We start from the raw sequence: 16,698 nt of genomic DNA, 5'->3' as shown, positions 1-16,698 counted from the left end.
CAGTGGAACAGTCACTTTACAATAGTGCATCTAAATCTTAAAGGGGGGTGAGAGGGAATACTTATCCTATCCTAGGTATTCCTTAAAGAGGTGGGGTTTCAGGTGTCTCCGGAAGGTGGTGATTGACTCCGCTGTCCTGGCGTCGTGAGGGAGTTTGTTCCACCATTGGGGGGCCAGAGCAGCGAACAGTTTTGACTTACCCCACCACCACTCCCCTTTATCCCACCACCCCTCCCCTTACCCCACCACCCCTCCCCTTTACCCCACCACCACTCCCCTTTACACCACCACCCCTCCCCTTTACCCCACCACCCCTCCCCTTTACACCACCACACCTCCCCTTTACACCACCACCCCTCCCCTTTACCCCACCACTTCTCCCCTTTACCCCACCACCCCTCCCCTTTACGCCACCCCACCACACCTCCCCTTTACCCCACCACCCCTCCCCTTTACCCCACCACCCCTCCCCTTTATCCCACCACCCCTCCCCTTTACACCACCACCCCTCCCCTTTATCCCACCACCCCTCCTCTTTATCCCACCACCCCTCCCCTTTACCCCACCACCCCTCCCCTTTACCCCACCACCCTCCACTTTACCCCACCACTCCTCCCTTTTACACCACCACCCCTCCCCTTTATCCCACCACCCCTCCCCTTTACCCCACCACCCCTCCCCTTTATCCCACCACCCCTCCCCTTTATCCCACCACCCCTTCCCTTTACCCCACCACCCCTCCCCTTTATCCCACCACCCCTCCCCTTTACCCCACCACCCCTCCCCTTTACACCACCACCCCTCCCCTTTACCCCAGCCTCCCATTGGGTTCATCCATTTTCTCCAGAGATTACTTCCAGCAGAGGGCTCACATAGAGTAATTGCTAAATTAATGGCGACCAATGGAGAGGCTCCATTCTCAGGGCTCCTGAGCTCTTCTGGCATCCAGAATCACATTGTGTCTGCTATTCTGTGGCAGAGTGGAGAGGGCTGCTCCAGCAGTGTCATCAGCACCCTGTCCCCCCCCAAGGAACTGGGACCACGGCCAGGGCCACAGGAGGCTAATCTTCGGAACCAGTCCTGAGCCCCAATTCAGTATGAAGATGAGTAATTTACATGCTGTGGAGATGACTGATTTGGGGGATAAAATCATGTGTATATGTATTATCATACCACATGAATTTTACTGAATTGAAATACCATGTGAACTCAGTAGATTAAAAAACAACAGAATAATTTACTAATTATGTTTTGTCCATATAAAAAATATCAAGATAAAAAGTTGAAAAATTAACAAGAAAAAACGGCTTCAATATTGCGGATAGATTGTGGGTTCTATCAATGTAATTCTCTGCATGATTTCCAATCCCCCATATATATATTTTCCTTCTTTATTATGTTCCCTTTATCCCACCACCCCTCCCCTTTACCCCACCACCCCTCCCCTTTACACCACCACCCCTCCCCTTTACACCACCACCCCTCCCCTTTATCCCGCCACCCCTCCCCTTTACCCTGCCACCCCAACCCCATCACTAGCCTGGAGGAGGGGTTGGAACTGCTCAGGACCAATGGGAGCACAGAGAACTAATGCCAACCATGGTTGACAACATGAATTCTGACATTGAGGGAGTTTTATTAACCTGAGCCGCGGCTCACCGGATAAAGCATTTTTATCAAAGGCAATCACCTTTGCATGTGAAAACAGAGTCCTACGCATTACTCCACATGCTTAATCTATCTTAGGCTATGTCACTTTTGTTTTGAGTCAACTTCGCCATGGGCTTTAAACAGGGCACCTGGCTCACACCTGAGATGCAGCTCGGGTTCCAAAACGAATGCAATCACTGTTCACCCGGTGAAAATGTAGCTCAGATGTATGAAACATACTCCTCAGTCTGAACCAATAGCTAGCTTTTCATGTGGCGTGACTGGTAAGATGCTTTAGGAGGGTGGTCACGTGTGCTAGCAAAGCAGAGGTCCTGGGTGCGAGGCTAGTGTGAGCTAAATCAGGAAGAAGTGGTACTTGCTAAGCAAGCAGTGTGATGTCCTTTACAGTGGTGCCTAGTGACTTGAATCAATAGTTGCATGGAGATCGCTGTTGAGTAAGTTTCAGTGGGGAATGTTGCAATTTGGGATGTGAACCTTAATCCTCAGACTGAAGTGTCCCCACTTGTGCCAGCAAATAGCTAGATTTCTGCCAGGCGTGACTGGTAAGATGCTTCAGGATGGTGGTCATGTGTTCTAGCAAAGCAGAGGTCCTGGGTTCAAAACTTGATGTGAGCTGAATCAGGAGGAAGTAGTATTCACTAAGCAAGCAGTGTGACATATACTTTACACAAACTCCTCCCACCGGGGTTACCCGGGCCTTATAATCAAATCCCCTCAGTTACTATGGGAACAGCCCCCGCCAACCTGCCACCCAGCCTTCTCGTGCCAGAGCATAGGGCACGTGCCAATAAGCAGCAAATTAGATCTTACTGTACAGTGTGGTATGGATCGAGAATGATCTGTCTTTATCTGTAATGATGCACTGTGGCCGCTCTCAGTTAGTCCTGTATTTTGGAGCTCGAAACCTAATATTTTCACTATACCCTGCAGTCACACCTGCAACTCTGTTCATGTCACTATTAAACACTCTGAATCTCTATCTCTCGCTTTTTTACTCTCTCACTCTGAATTGTGTTTGCTTTCTACACCTTGTGTGATATACTGTAAGTAATGGGTGTGAAAAGTACTGGTAATCAATTGGTAATTAATGTGTATGTGGACACCCCTTCAAATGAGTGGATTCAGCTATTTCAGCCACACCCGTTGATGACAGGTGTATAAAATCAAGCACACAGTCATGCAATCGCCATTGACAAACATTGGCAGTGGAATGGTCTTACTGAAGAGCTCAGTGACTTTCAACGTGGCACTGTCACAGGATGCCAACTTCCCAACAAGTCAGTGTGTCAAATGTCTGCCCTGCTAGAGCCTCCCCAGTCAACTGTGTCAGGTTCTAAATATCAGAATATCAGTAAGAACTCGACGGACACTATGCAAGCTTAAACCAATTTCATTAATTTAGTCATCATCAAACAGCTAAACAGACAAAGACATATTCACACAAACACGGATATTTAATCCTTTCTCCTATGCAGTCTCCTCCTACACATCTGAACATGCAATGCATCTCTGTTGCGAGACAGAACCTAAGTGATATCTGTTCTTCCTCACTTCATCTGACCTGACCTCTGCCCCAAAGTGCTCACTGCTGCCCAACTCACGGCTGTCATGTTGACTCGTGTCAGTGTCTTTCTTCCTTCCATAGGATCCCTGATGGCTAACAATAACATATCCCGACAGAATGTAAACGTTATACATTCACCTCTCTCCCTCAGTGACATGAATAAGTATGTTTCATATTCTCAGAACCCAACAACTGTAAGTGCCCTTGTTGATAAGTGGAAACGTCTAGGAGCAACAACGGCTCAGCCGCGAAGTGGTTGGCCACCCAAGCTCACAGAACAGGACCAAGTGCAGAAGCTCGTAGCACGTAAAAATCATCTGTCCTCAGTTGCAACACTCCAAACTGCAACATCAGGAGCTTTATGAGATGGGTTTCCGTGGCCGAGCAGCCGCACCATCTCGCTTCACCATCTGGCAGTCCAACGGACAAATCTGGGTTTGACAAATGCCAGGAAAAGGCTACCTGCCCCAAAGCATACTGACAACTGTAAGGTTTGACGGAGGAAGAATAATGATCTTGGGCTGTTTTTCATGGTTACGGCTAGGACCCTTAGTTCCAGTGAAGGGAAATCGTATTACTACAGCATAAAATGACATTCTAGACGATTCTGCGCTTCAAACCTTAGGACAACAGTTTGAGCAAAGTCTTTTCCTATTTCTATTTCCTACTTCAACTACAGACCAGTATCCCTTCTTTCTTTTCTCTCCAAAACTCTTGAACGTGCCTTCCTTGGTCAACTCTCCCGCTATCTCTGTCATGCAGGTGAAAGAGGACCCAAAAGCGACTTAACAGAAACAGAGTTTATTCAAGTCCAAACAGAAAACGACAAATCCTGAATCCTTAACAGGAAATGTCCAAACAGGGAATAACAGAAATCCTCTAGTCTGTAGAGGGGAATAACAGGAGAAGCGGCCACAGACTGCAGGTCGCTTCGGGTAGGCGCAGGCCGTAGCTGACAGAGACACCTGCTCACACGCAGCATCTGATGAAGGCAAAAACATGACAGGACAGGGCGATACACAATCACAGCACGGTGAATACTAAACAAGGAACCGACAGGACAGGAACGGAACACAAAGGAAGAAATAGGGACTCTAATCAGGGGAAAGGATCGGGAACAGGTGTGGGAAGACTAAATGATGATTAGGGGAATAGGAACAGCTGGGAGCAGGAACGGAACGATAGAGAGAAGAGAGAGCGAGAGAGTGAGAGAGGGAGGGGGAGAGAGAGGGATAGAAAGAGGGAAAGAACCTAATAAGACCAGCAGAGGGAAACGAATAGAATGGGGAGCACAGGGACAAGACATGATAATAAATGACAAACATGACAGTACCCCCACTCACCGAGCGCCTCCTGGCGCACTCGAGGAGGAATCCTGGCGGCAACGGAGGAAATCATCGATGAGTGAACGGTCCAGCACGTCCCGAGACGGAACCCAACTCCTCTCCTCAGGACCGTAACCCTCCCAATCCACTAAGTATTGGTGACCCCGTCCCCGAGAACGCATGTCCATGATCTTATGTACCTTGTAAATAGGTGCGCTCTCGACAAGGACGGGAGGGGGAGGGAAGACGAACGGGGTGCGAAGAAAGGGCTTAACACAGGAGACATGGAAGACAGGATGGACGCGACGAAGATGTCGCGGAAGAAGCAGTCGCACAGCGACAGGATTGACGACCTGGGAGACACGGAACGGACCAATGAACCGCGGAGTCAACTTACGAGAAGCTGTCGTAAGAGGAAGGTTGCGAGTGGAAAGCCACACTCTCTGGCCGCAACAATACCTTGGACTCTTAATCCTGCGTTTATTGGCGGCTCTCACCGTCTGTGCCCTGTAACGGCAAAGTGCAGACCTCACCCTCCTCCAGGTGCGCTCACAACGTTGGACAAACGCTTGAGCGGAGGGAACGCTGGACTCGGCAAGCTGGGATGAGAACAGAGGAGGCTGGTAACCCAGACTACTCTGAAACGGAGATAACCCGGTAGCAGACGAAGGAAGCGAATTGTGAGCGTATTCTGCCCAGGGGAGCTGTTCTGCCCAAGACGCAGGGTTTCTGAAAGAAAGGCTGCGTAGTATGCGACCAATCGTCTGATTGGCCCTCTCTGCTTGACCGTTAGACTGGGGATGAAACCCGGAAGAGAGACTGACGGACGCACCAATCAAACGACAGAACTCCCTCCAAAACTGTGACGTGAATTGCGGGCCTCTGTCTGAAACGGCGTCTAACGGGAGGCCATGAATTCTGAATACATTCTCAATAATGATTTGTGCCGTCTCCTTAGCGGAAGGAAGTTTAGCGAGGGGAATGAAATGTGCCGCCTTAGAGAACCTATCGACAACCGTAAGAATCACAGTCTTCCCCGCAGACAAAGGCAGACCGGTAATGAAGTCTAAGGCGATGTGAGACCATGGTCGAGAAGGAATGGGGAGCGGTCTGAGACGACCGGCAGGAGGAGAGTTACCCGACTTAGTCTGCGCGCAGTCCGAACAAGCAGCCACGAAACGGCGCGTCACGCTCCTGAGTCGGCCACCAAAAGCGCTGGCGAATAGACGCAAGAGTGCCTCGAACACCGGGATGACCAGCTAACTTGGCAGAGTGAGCCCACTGAAGAACAGCCAGACGAGTGGAAACAGGAACGAAAAGGAGGTTACTAGGACAAGCGCGCGGCGACGCAGTGTGCGTGAGTGCTTGCTTAACCTGTCTTTCAATTCCCCAGACTGTTAACCCGACAACACGCCCATAAGGAAGAATCCCTCGGGATCAGTAGAAGCCACAGAAGAACTAAACAGACGGGATAAGGCATCAGGCTTGGTGTTCTTGCTACCCGGACGGTAAGAAATCACAAACTCGAAACGAGCGAAAAACAACGCCCAACGAGCTTGACGGGCATTAAGTCGTTTGGCAGAACGGATGTACTCAAGGTTCTTATGGTCTGTCCAAACGACAAAAGGAACGGTCGCCCCTCCAACCACTGTCGCCATTCGCCTAGGGCTAAGCGGATGGCGAGCAGTTCACGGTTACCCACATCATAGTTGCGCTCAGATGGCGACAGGCGATGAGAAAAATAAGCGCAAGGATGAACCTTATCGTCAGACTGGAAGCGCTGGGATAGAATGGCTCCCACGCCTACCTCTGAAGCGTCAACCTCGACAATGAATTGTCTAGTGACGTCAGGAGTAACGAGGATAGGAGCGGACGTAAAACGTTCTTTTAGAAGATCAAAAGCTCCCTGGGCGGAACCGGACCACTTAAAACACGTCTTGACAGAAGTAAGAGCTGTGAGAGGGGCAGCAACTTGACCGAAATTACGAATGAAACGCCGATAGAAATTAGCGAAACCTAAAAAGCGCTGCAACTCGACACGTGACCTTGGAACGGGCCAATCACTGACAGCTTGGACCTTAGCGGAATCCATCTGAATGCCTTCAGCGGAAATAACGGAACCGAGAAAAGTAACGGAGGAGACATGAAAGAGCACTTCTCAGCCTTTACGTAGAGACAATTCTCTAAAAGGCGCTGTAGAACACGTCGAACGTGCTGAACATGAATCTCGAGTGACGGAGAAAAAAAATCAGGATATCGTCAAGATAGACAAAAACAAAGATGTTCAGCATGTCTCTCAGAACATCATTAACTAATGCCTGAAAAACAGCTGGCGCATTGGCGAGACCGAACGGCAGAACCCGGTACTCAAAATGCCCTAACGGAGTGTTAAACGCCGTTTTCCACTCGTCCCCCTCTCTGATGCGCACGAGATGGTAAGCGTTACGAAGGTCCAACTTAGTAAAGCACCTGGCTCCCTGCAGAATCTCGAAGGCTGATGACATAAGGGGAAGCGGATAACGATTCTTAACCGTTATGTCATTCAGCCCTCGATAATCCACGCAGGGGCGCAGAGTACCGTCCTTCTTCTTAACAAAAAGAACCCCGCCCCGGCCGGAGAGGAAGAAGGCACTATGGTACCGGCGTCAAGAGACACAGACAAATAATCCTCGAGAGCCTTACGTTCGGGAGCCGACAGAGAGTATAGTCTACCTCGAGGAGGAGTGGTCCCCGGAAGGAGATCAATACTACAATCATACGACCGGTGAGGAGGAAGGGAGTTGGCTCGGGACCGACTGAAGACCGTGCGCAGATCATGATATTCCTCCGGCACTCCTGTCAAATCGCCAGGTTCCTCCTGAGAAGTAGGGACAGAAGAAACGGGAGGGATGGCAGACATTAAACACTTCACATGACAAGAAACGTTCCAGGATAGGATAGAATTACTAGACCAATTAATAGAAGGATTATGACATACTAGCCAGGGATGACCCAAAACAACAGGTGTAAACGGTGAACGGAAAATCAAAAAGAAATAGTCTCACTGTGGTTACCAGATACTGTGAGGGTTAAAGGTAGTGTCTCAAATCTGATACTGGGAAGATGACTACCATCTAAGGCGAACATGGGCGTAGGCTTCTCTAACTCTCTGAAAGGAATGTCATGTTTCCGAACCCATGCTTCGTCCATGAAACAACCCTCAGCCCCAGAGTCTATCAAGGCACTACATGTAGCACCCGAACCGGTCCAGCGTAGATGGACCGACAAAGTAGTACAGGATTTTGATGGAGAGACTTGAGTAGTTGCGCTCACCTGTAGCCCTCCGCTTACAGATGAGCTCTGGCTTTTACTGGACATGAATTAACAAAATGTCCAGCAACTCCGCAATAGAGGCACAGGCGGTTGGTGATCCTCCGTTCCCTCTCCTTAGTCGAGATGCGAATCCCTCCCAGCTGCATGGGCTCAGTCTCAAAGCCAGAGGAGGGAGATGGTTGCGATGCGGAGCAGGGAAACACCGTTGATGCGAGCTCTCTTCCACGAGCCCGGTGACGAAGATCTACCCGTCGTTCTATGCGGATGGCGAGAGCAATCAAAGAGTCCACATCTGAAGGAACCTCCCGGGAGAGAATCTCATCCTTAATCACTGCGTGGAGTCCCTCCAGAAAACGAGCGAGCAGCGCCGGCTCGTTCCACTCACTAGAGGCAGCAAGAGTGCGAAACTCAATAGAATAATCCGTTATGGACCGTTCACCTTGGCATAAGGAAGCCAGGGCCCTAGAAGCCTCCCCACCAAAAACTGAACGGTCAAAAACCCGAATCATCTCCTCTTTAAAGTTCTGGAACTTGTTAGAGCAATCAGCCCTTGCCTCCCAGATAGCTGTGCCCCATTCTCGAGCCCGGCCAGTAAGGAGTGAAATGACGTAAGCAACCCGAGCTCTCTCTAGAGTATGTGTTGGGTTGGAGAGAGAACACAATCTCACACTGCGTGAGAAAGGAGCGGCATTCAGTGGGCTGCCCGGAGTAGCAAGGTGGGTTATTAACCCTAGGTTCTGGAGGCTCGGCAGGCCAGGAAGTAACAGGTGGCACGAGACGTAGACTCTGGAACTGTCCAGAGAGGTCGGAAACCTGAGCGGCCAGGTTCTCCACGGCATGGCGAGCAGCAGACAATTCCTGCTCGTGTCTGCCGAGCATGGCTCCTTGGATCTCGACGGCAGTGTAACGAGCGTCTGAAGTCGCTGGGTCCATTCCTTGGTCGGTTCCTTCTGTCATGCAGGTGAAAGAGGACCCAAAAGCGACTTAACAGAAACAGAGTTTATTCAAGTCCAAACAGAAAACGACAAATCCTGAATCCTTAACAGGAAATGTCCAAACAGGGAATAACAGAAATCCTCTAGTCTGTAGAGGGGAATAACAGGAGAAGCGGCCACAGACTGCAGGTCGCTTCGGGTAGGCGCAGGCCGTAGCTGACAGAGACACCTGCTCACACGCAGCATCTGATGAAGGCAAAAACACGACAGGACAGGGCGATACACAATCACAGCACGGTGAATACTAAACAAGGAACCGACAGGACAGGAACGGAACACAAAGGAAGAAATAGGGACTCTAATCAGGGGAAAGGATCGGGAACAGGTGTGGGAAGACTAAATGATGATTAGGGGAATAGGAACAGCTGGGAGCAGGAACGGAACGATAGAGAGAAGAGAGAGCGAGAGAGTGAGAGAGGGAGGGGGAGAGAGAGGGATAGAAAGAGGGAAAGAACCTAATAAGACCAGCAGAGGGAAACGAATAGAATGGGGAGCACAGGGACAAGACATGATAATAAATGACAAACATGACAATCTCTCTCAGAATGACCTTCTTGATCCAAATCAGTCAGGTTTCAAGACTAGTCATTCAACTGAGACTGCTCTTCTCTGTATCACGGAGGCGCTCCGCACCGCTAAAGCTAAGTCTCTCTCCTCTGCTCTCATCCTTCTAGACCTATCGGCTGCCTTCGATACTGTGAACCATCAGATCCTCCTCTCCACCCTCTCCGAGTTGGGCATCTCCGGCGTGGCCCACGCTTGGATTGCGTCCTACCTGACAGGTCGCTCCTACCAGGTGGCGTGGCGAGAATCTGTCTCCTCACCATGCGCTCTCACCACTGGTGTCCCCCAGGGCTCTGTTCTAGGCCCTCTCCTATTCTCGCTATACACCAAGTCACTTGGCTCTGTCATAACCTCACATGGTCTCTCCTATCATTGCTATGCAGACGACACACAATTAATCTTCTCCTTTCCCCCTTCTGATGACCAGGTGGCGAATCGCATCTCTGCATGTCTGGCAGACATATCAGTGTGGATGACGGATCACCACCTCAAGCTGAACTTCGGCAAGACGGAGCTGCTCTTCCTCCCGGGGAAGGACTGCCCGTTCCATGATCTCGCCATCACGGTTGACAACTCCATTGTGTCCTCCTCCCAGAGCGCTAAGAACCTTGGCGTGATCCTGGACAACACCCTGTCGTTCTCAACTAACATCAAGGCGGTGGCCCGTTCCTGTAGGTTCATGCTCTACAACATCCGCAGAGTACGACCCTGCCTCACACAGGAAGCGGCACAGGTCCTAATCCAGGCACTTGTCATCTCCCGTCTGGATTACTGCAACTCGCTGTTGGCTGGGCTCCCTGCCTGTGCCATTAAACCCCTACAACTCATCCAGAACGCCGCAGCCCGTCTGGTGTTCAACCTTCCCAAGATCTCTCACGTCACCCCGCTCCTCCACTCTCTCCACTGGCTTCCAGTTGAAGCTCGCATCCGCTACAAGACCATGGTGCTTGCCTACGGAGCTGTGAGGGGAACGGCACCTCAGTACCTCCAGGCTCTGATCAGGCCCTACACCCAAATAAGGGCACTGCGTTCATCCACCTCTGGCCTGCTCGCCTCCCTACCACTGAGGAAGTACAGTTCCCGCTCAGCCCAGTCAAAACTGTTCGCTGCTCTGGCTCCCCAATGGTGGAACAAACTCCCTCACGACGCCAGGACAGCGGAATCAATCACCACCTTCCGGAGACACCTGAAACCCCACCTCTTTAAGGAATACCTAGGATAGGATAAAGTAATCCTTCTCACCCCCCCCTTAAAATATGTAGATGCACTATTGTAAAGTGGCTGTTCCACTGGATGTCATAAGGTGAATGCACCAATGTGTAAGTCGCTCTGGATAAGAGCGTCTGCTAAATGACTTAAATGTAATGTAAAAATATTTCAGCATGACAATGCCCCTGAGCAACAAAGCGAAGTCTATACAAAAATGGTTTGTCGAGATCGGTGTGGAAGAACTTCACTGGCCTGCACAGAGCTCTGACCTCAACCCCATCGAACACCTTTGAGATTAATTGGAACGCCGACTGCGAGCAAGGCCTAATCCCCCAAAATCAGTGCCCGACCTCACTAATGCTCTTGTGAATGAATGGAAGCAAGTCCAGTAGCAATGTCCCAACATCTAGTGGAAAGCCTTCCCAGAAGAGTGGAAGCTGTTATAGCAGCAAAAGGGGGGACCAACACCATATTAATGCCCATGATTTGGGAATGAGATGTGTCCACAAATTTTTGGTCGTGTAGTGTATCATGTAGTGTATCTGCTGTATCTATGAGTGCTGACTGCCTTGTGTGTTTTCTTTATTGATCCTGTCTATGATCACAGGGTTTAATGAGGGCTGCTATGGCCCTTGGTATTGTTAACTTTTTATAAACCACTCTGTGATCCCACAGTACATCATGTGTTCTCCACAAGTATTGACGGATTGCTACGGCACAACATAGAACATCCTTACGTGACCTCAACCTTTAGGAGCGCCACCGTCAGAGATAGTACGGCCAATCAGGGTCTACTCTGTGTGAATATCCTGAAGGTAGCAAAGTGGTAGTGGACTGTTTTAGTAACAGTCCACTACAAGGTCGCATAATAAAGACTTTGACGCAGAACCTAAAAGTATTCAGAGTACTAAATCCATGTGTATGCATAGTGTGTGTGTGTGTGTGTGTGTGTGTGTGTGTGTGTGTGTGTGTGTGTGTGTGTGTGTGTGTGTGTGTGTGTGTGTGTGTGTGTGTGTGTGTGTGTGTGTGTGTGTGTGTGTGTGTGTGTGTGTGTGTGTGTGTGTGTGTGTGTGTGTGTGTGTGTGTGTGAGTGTGTGTGTGTGTGTGTGTGTGTTGCTTCATAATCCCCGCTGCTCCATAAGGTATTTTTTAAAATCTGTTTTTAAATCTAATTTTACTGCTGGCATGAGTTACTTGATGTGGAATAGAGTTCCATGGAGTCATGACTCGATGTAGTACTGTGTGCCTCCCATAGTCTGTTCTGGACTTTGGGACTGTGAAGAGACCTTTTGTGGCATGTTTTGTAGGGTATACATAGGGGTCCGAGCTGTGTGCCAGTAGTTTAGACAGACAGTTCGGTGCATTCAACCTCTCATAAACAAAAGTAGCGATGAAGTCAATCTCTCCTACACTTTGAGCCAGGAGAGATTGACATGCATATCATTAATATTAGCCCTCTGTGTACATCAAAGGGCCAGCCGTGCTGCCCTGTTCTGAGCCAATTGCAATTTTCCTAAGTCATTTTTTGTGGCACCTGACCACACGACTGAACAGTAGTCAAGGTGCCACAAAACTAGGGCCTGTAGGACCTGCCTTGTTGATAGTGTTGTTAAAGAAGGCAGAGCATCGCTTTATTATAGACAGACTTCTCCCCATCTTAGTTACAACTGCATCAATATGTTTACAATTTAGGGTTACTCCAAGCAGTTTAGTCATCTCAACTTGCTCAATTTTCACTTAATTTATTACAAGATTTAGTTGAGGTTTAGGGTTTAGTTAGTGTTTTGTTCCAAATACAATGCTTTTAGTTTTAGAGATATTTAGGGCCAACTTATTCCTTGCCACTCACTCTGAAACTAACTGCAGCTCTTTGTTGTGCATTGGTTGAGGTCTGGAGATTGTGGAGGCCAGGTCATCTGATGCAGCACTCCATCACTCTCCTTCTTGTTAAAATAACCCTTACACAGCCTGGAGGTGTGTTGGGTAATTGTCCTGTTGAAAAACAAGTGATAGTCCCACCAAGTCCAAACCAGATGGGATGGCGTAGCGCTGCAGAATGCTGTGGTAGCCATGCTGGTTAAATGTGCTTTGAATTCTAAATAAATCACAGACAGTGTCAGCAGCAAAGCACCCCCACACCATAACAACTCCTCCTCCATCCTTTACAGTGGGAAATACACATGTGGAGATTATCCGTTCACCCACACAGCATCTCACAAAGACACAGTGGTTGGAACCAAAAATCTACAATTTGGACTCCAGACCAAACGGCAAGTTTCCACGGGTCTAATTTCCATTGCTCGTGTTTCTTAGCCCAAGCAAGTCTCTTCTTCTTATTGATGTCCTTTAGTAGTTGTTTCTTTGCAGCAATTCGACCATGAAGGCCTGATTCACACAGTCTCCTCTGAACAGTTGATGTTGAGATGTGTCTGTTACTTGAACTCTGTGAAGCATTTATTTGGGCCACAATTTCCGATTCTTGTAACTCTAATGAACTTATCCTCTGCAGCATAGGTGACTCTGGGTCTTCCTTTCCTGTGGCGGTCCTCATGAGAGCCAGTTTCATCATAGCTATCATGACACAAGGCGAGATCCAGATGCAGACACAGGAGGCAGATGGTTGGAGTCTTACTATATTTATTAATCCAACAGGGGAAGGCAAGAGAATGGTTGTGGACAGGCAAAAGTGTCAAAAGAGGTTCAGAGTCCAAAAGGTACCAAAGGGCAGGCAGAATCAAAGTCAGGCCAGGAAGGATGATCAGGCAGGTGGGAAAGTAGTCCAGAGTCAGGCAGGAGTCCAAACCTAGAGGCCTAGCAAAAGGAGAATAGCAAAAGGAGTACGGGAAAAACACGCGGGTTGACTTGCCTAACATACAAGACGAACTGGCACAGAGAGACAGGAAACACAGGGATAAATACACTGGGGAAAACAAGCGACACCTGGAGGGGGTGGAGACAATAACAAGGACAGGTGAAACTGATCAGGGTGTGACATTATCGCTTGATGGTTTTTGCGACTGCACTTGAAGAAACTTTCAAAGTTCTTGACGTTTTCCATATTGACTGACCTTCATGTCTGAAAGTAATGATGGACTGTCATTTCTCTCTGTTTATTTGCGCTGTTCTTGCCATAATATGGACTTGGTCTTTTACCAAGTAGGGATATCTTCTGTATACCCACACTACCTTGTCACAACACAACTGATTGGCTCAAACGCATTAAGAAGGAAAGTAATTCCACAAATGTTAAGAAGGCACACCTGTTAATTGACATGCATTCCAGGTGACTACCTCATTAAGCTGGTTGAGAGAATGCCAAGAGTGTGCAAAGCTGTCATCAATGCTTTTTGAAGAATCTCAAATCTCAAATATATTTTCATTTCTTTTTTCTTTTTTGGTTACTACATGATTTCATATGTGTTATTTCATAGTTTTGATGTCTTCACTATTATTCTACAACGTAGAAAATATAAAAATGATGAAAAACCCTTAAATTAGTAGGTGTTCTAAAACTTTTGACCGGTAGCGTATATACTGTACATATACATACACACATATACATACACATATAAATATATATATATATAAATACATAGAAGATAGAAGGCCAGCATCCCGGAGTTGCCTCTTCGCTGTTGACGTTGAGACTGATGTTTTGCGGGTACTATTTAATGAAGCTGCCAGTTGAGGATTTGTGAGGCGTCTGTTTCTCAAACTAGACACTCTAATGTACTTGTCCTCTTGCTCAGTTGTGCACCGGGGCCTCAGAAACTCTTTCTATTCTGGTGAGAGCTAGTTTGCGCTGTTCTGTGAAGGGAGTAGTACACAGCGTTGTACGAGATCTTCAGATTCTTGGAAGTTTCTCGCATGGAATGTCCTTCATTTCTCAGAACAAGAATAGACTGATGAGTTTCAGAAGAAAGTTGTTTGTTTCTGGCCATTTTGAGCCTGAAATCAAACCCACAATTGCTAATACTCCAAATACTCAACTAGTCTAAAGATGGCCAGTGTTATTGCTTCTTTAATCAGCACAACAGTTTTCAGCTGTGCTAAATAATTGCAAAAGTGTTTTCTAATGATCAATTAGCCTTTTAAAATGATAAACTTGGATTAGCTAACACAATTTGCCATTGGAACACAGGAGTGATGGTTGCTGGTAATGAGCCTCTGTACGCCTATGTAGCTATTCCATTAAATAATCTGCCGTTTCCAGCTACAATAGTCATTTACAACATTAACAATGTCTACACTGTATTTCTGATCAATTTGATGTTATTTTAATGGACAAAACATTTGCTTTTCTTTCAAAAACAAGGACATTTCTAACTGACCCCACATTTCTGAACGGTAGTGTACATGTCGGTTTGGTTAGGTGAATGATTGAAGTACTACGTACATGTAGGTAGGGGGTGAAAAACAGAAAGTCTGGGTAGCAATTTCATCAACGGTTCAGCAGTCTTATGGCTTTGGCGTAGAACTTGTTAAGGAGCCTTTTGGTCCCAGACTTGGTGCTCCGGTATCACTTGCCATGCGGTAGCAGAGAGAACAGACTGTGACCTGGGCGGCTGGAATCTTTGACAATTTTTAGGGCCTTCCTCTAACACCGCCTGGTATAGAGATCCTGGATGACAGGGAGCTTGGCCCCAGTGATATACTGGGCTGTACGCATTACTCTCTGCAGCGCCTCGCAGTCAGATGCCAAGCAGTAGCCATAACAAGCTGTGATGCAGCGAGTCAAGATGCTCTCAATGGTGCAGCTGTAGAACTTTTTTAGGATCTGAGGGCTCATGCCAAATCTTTTCAGCCTCCTGAGGGGGAAGAGGCATTGCCGTGCCCTCTTCATGACTGTTGGTGTGTTTGGACCATGATAGGTCCTTAGTGATGTGGACACTACAGCCCCGTCAATGTGAATGGGGGCGATCACGACCCTCTGTTTCCTGTAGTCCACAATCAGATAATTTGTCTTGCTGACGTTGTGGGAGAGGTTGTGGTCCTGGCACCACACTGCCAGGTCTCGGACCTCCTCCCTATAGGCTGTCTCATTGTCGTTGGCGATCAGGCCTAAATCCATTGTCTCGTCAGCAAACTTAACGACGTGGTGTTAGAGCCGTGTGCAGCCAGTAGTACAGTAGTTGTTTACCAAGCTTATATTTTGGGTTCTGATGGGGTAGTACATTTGAACTGAGCTCACGAGGCATTTATAAGTTACATTCTTCAATAATCAATGGGTACATTTAATTCATGTATAAGTTCAAAAATTAATGTAGCAACTACTGATATAAAATATTGCATGTCACCATCCAAATGTATGACCTTGTTAAAGTTTAAAGGTCAACCTGTACCTGCGAACTGCAACAATATACTCAATGGCCAAATACCCTTGTCTTGTAACTTTTTGATGAACGCATGTTATTGACATCTCTATTGAATCAATAACATTAACAGTGAGCAATAGAACAAATGACTAAATGCATGTCGTTCAGTCAGAACAGAAAAAGGAGAAGCTAATCAGATGAAAACATATGGGTGCAGGTCTGGGCATCAGCAACACAGATAGACAACAAAAAATCCAGGCCCCAGCCCCTATGGATCGCTAGCTAAGTACTCGATGAACTCGTTATGTAATGCAACGTCCCGATGTGACATCTGGCATTTGCTGTTGAAGCTTCTGCAAGGGAAAATCAAATCAATCCTCCATTGACTCTGTCAGCGTGCAATGGAAAGCTAATTAAAGCCCTGAGGCTTGGCTGGTCTTTTTTATACCGCAGCAGCTCAACTACTATTGTGTACTATTACTTAGCATGGGGTATGGGGGGGGGGGGTTTGTGTTGTGTAGAATAACTTCAGAACCACACAATTCCACTTCTCGACAAGGTTATGTGATTTTTCTGCTAATCTTCATGGCTATGCAGTGCGGTATGCCTTTAGTCCCACAGATAGAAGGGGAGTTCAATATACATTTTCCGTGGATAAAACCAGTTCAGGAATATTGCACTGCAAACCAAAGTGAGCATACAATTCAGTTTGCATGGTGTGTTGTTTTTGATAAACAATACTC

The sequence above is a fragment of the Oncorhynchus gorbuscha genome, linkage group LG10 (assembly GCF_021184085.1).
Source record: "Oncorhynchus gorbuscha isolate QuinsamMale2020 ecotype Even-year linkage group LG10, OgorEven_v1.0, whole genome shotgun sequence".
Taxonomy (NCBI): Eukaryota; Metazoa; Chordata; class Actinopteri; order Salmoniformes; family Salmonidae; genus Oncorhynchus; species Oncorhynchus gorbuscha.
Note: the sequence above shows the minus strand (reverse complement) of the source record.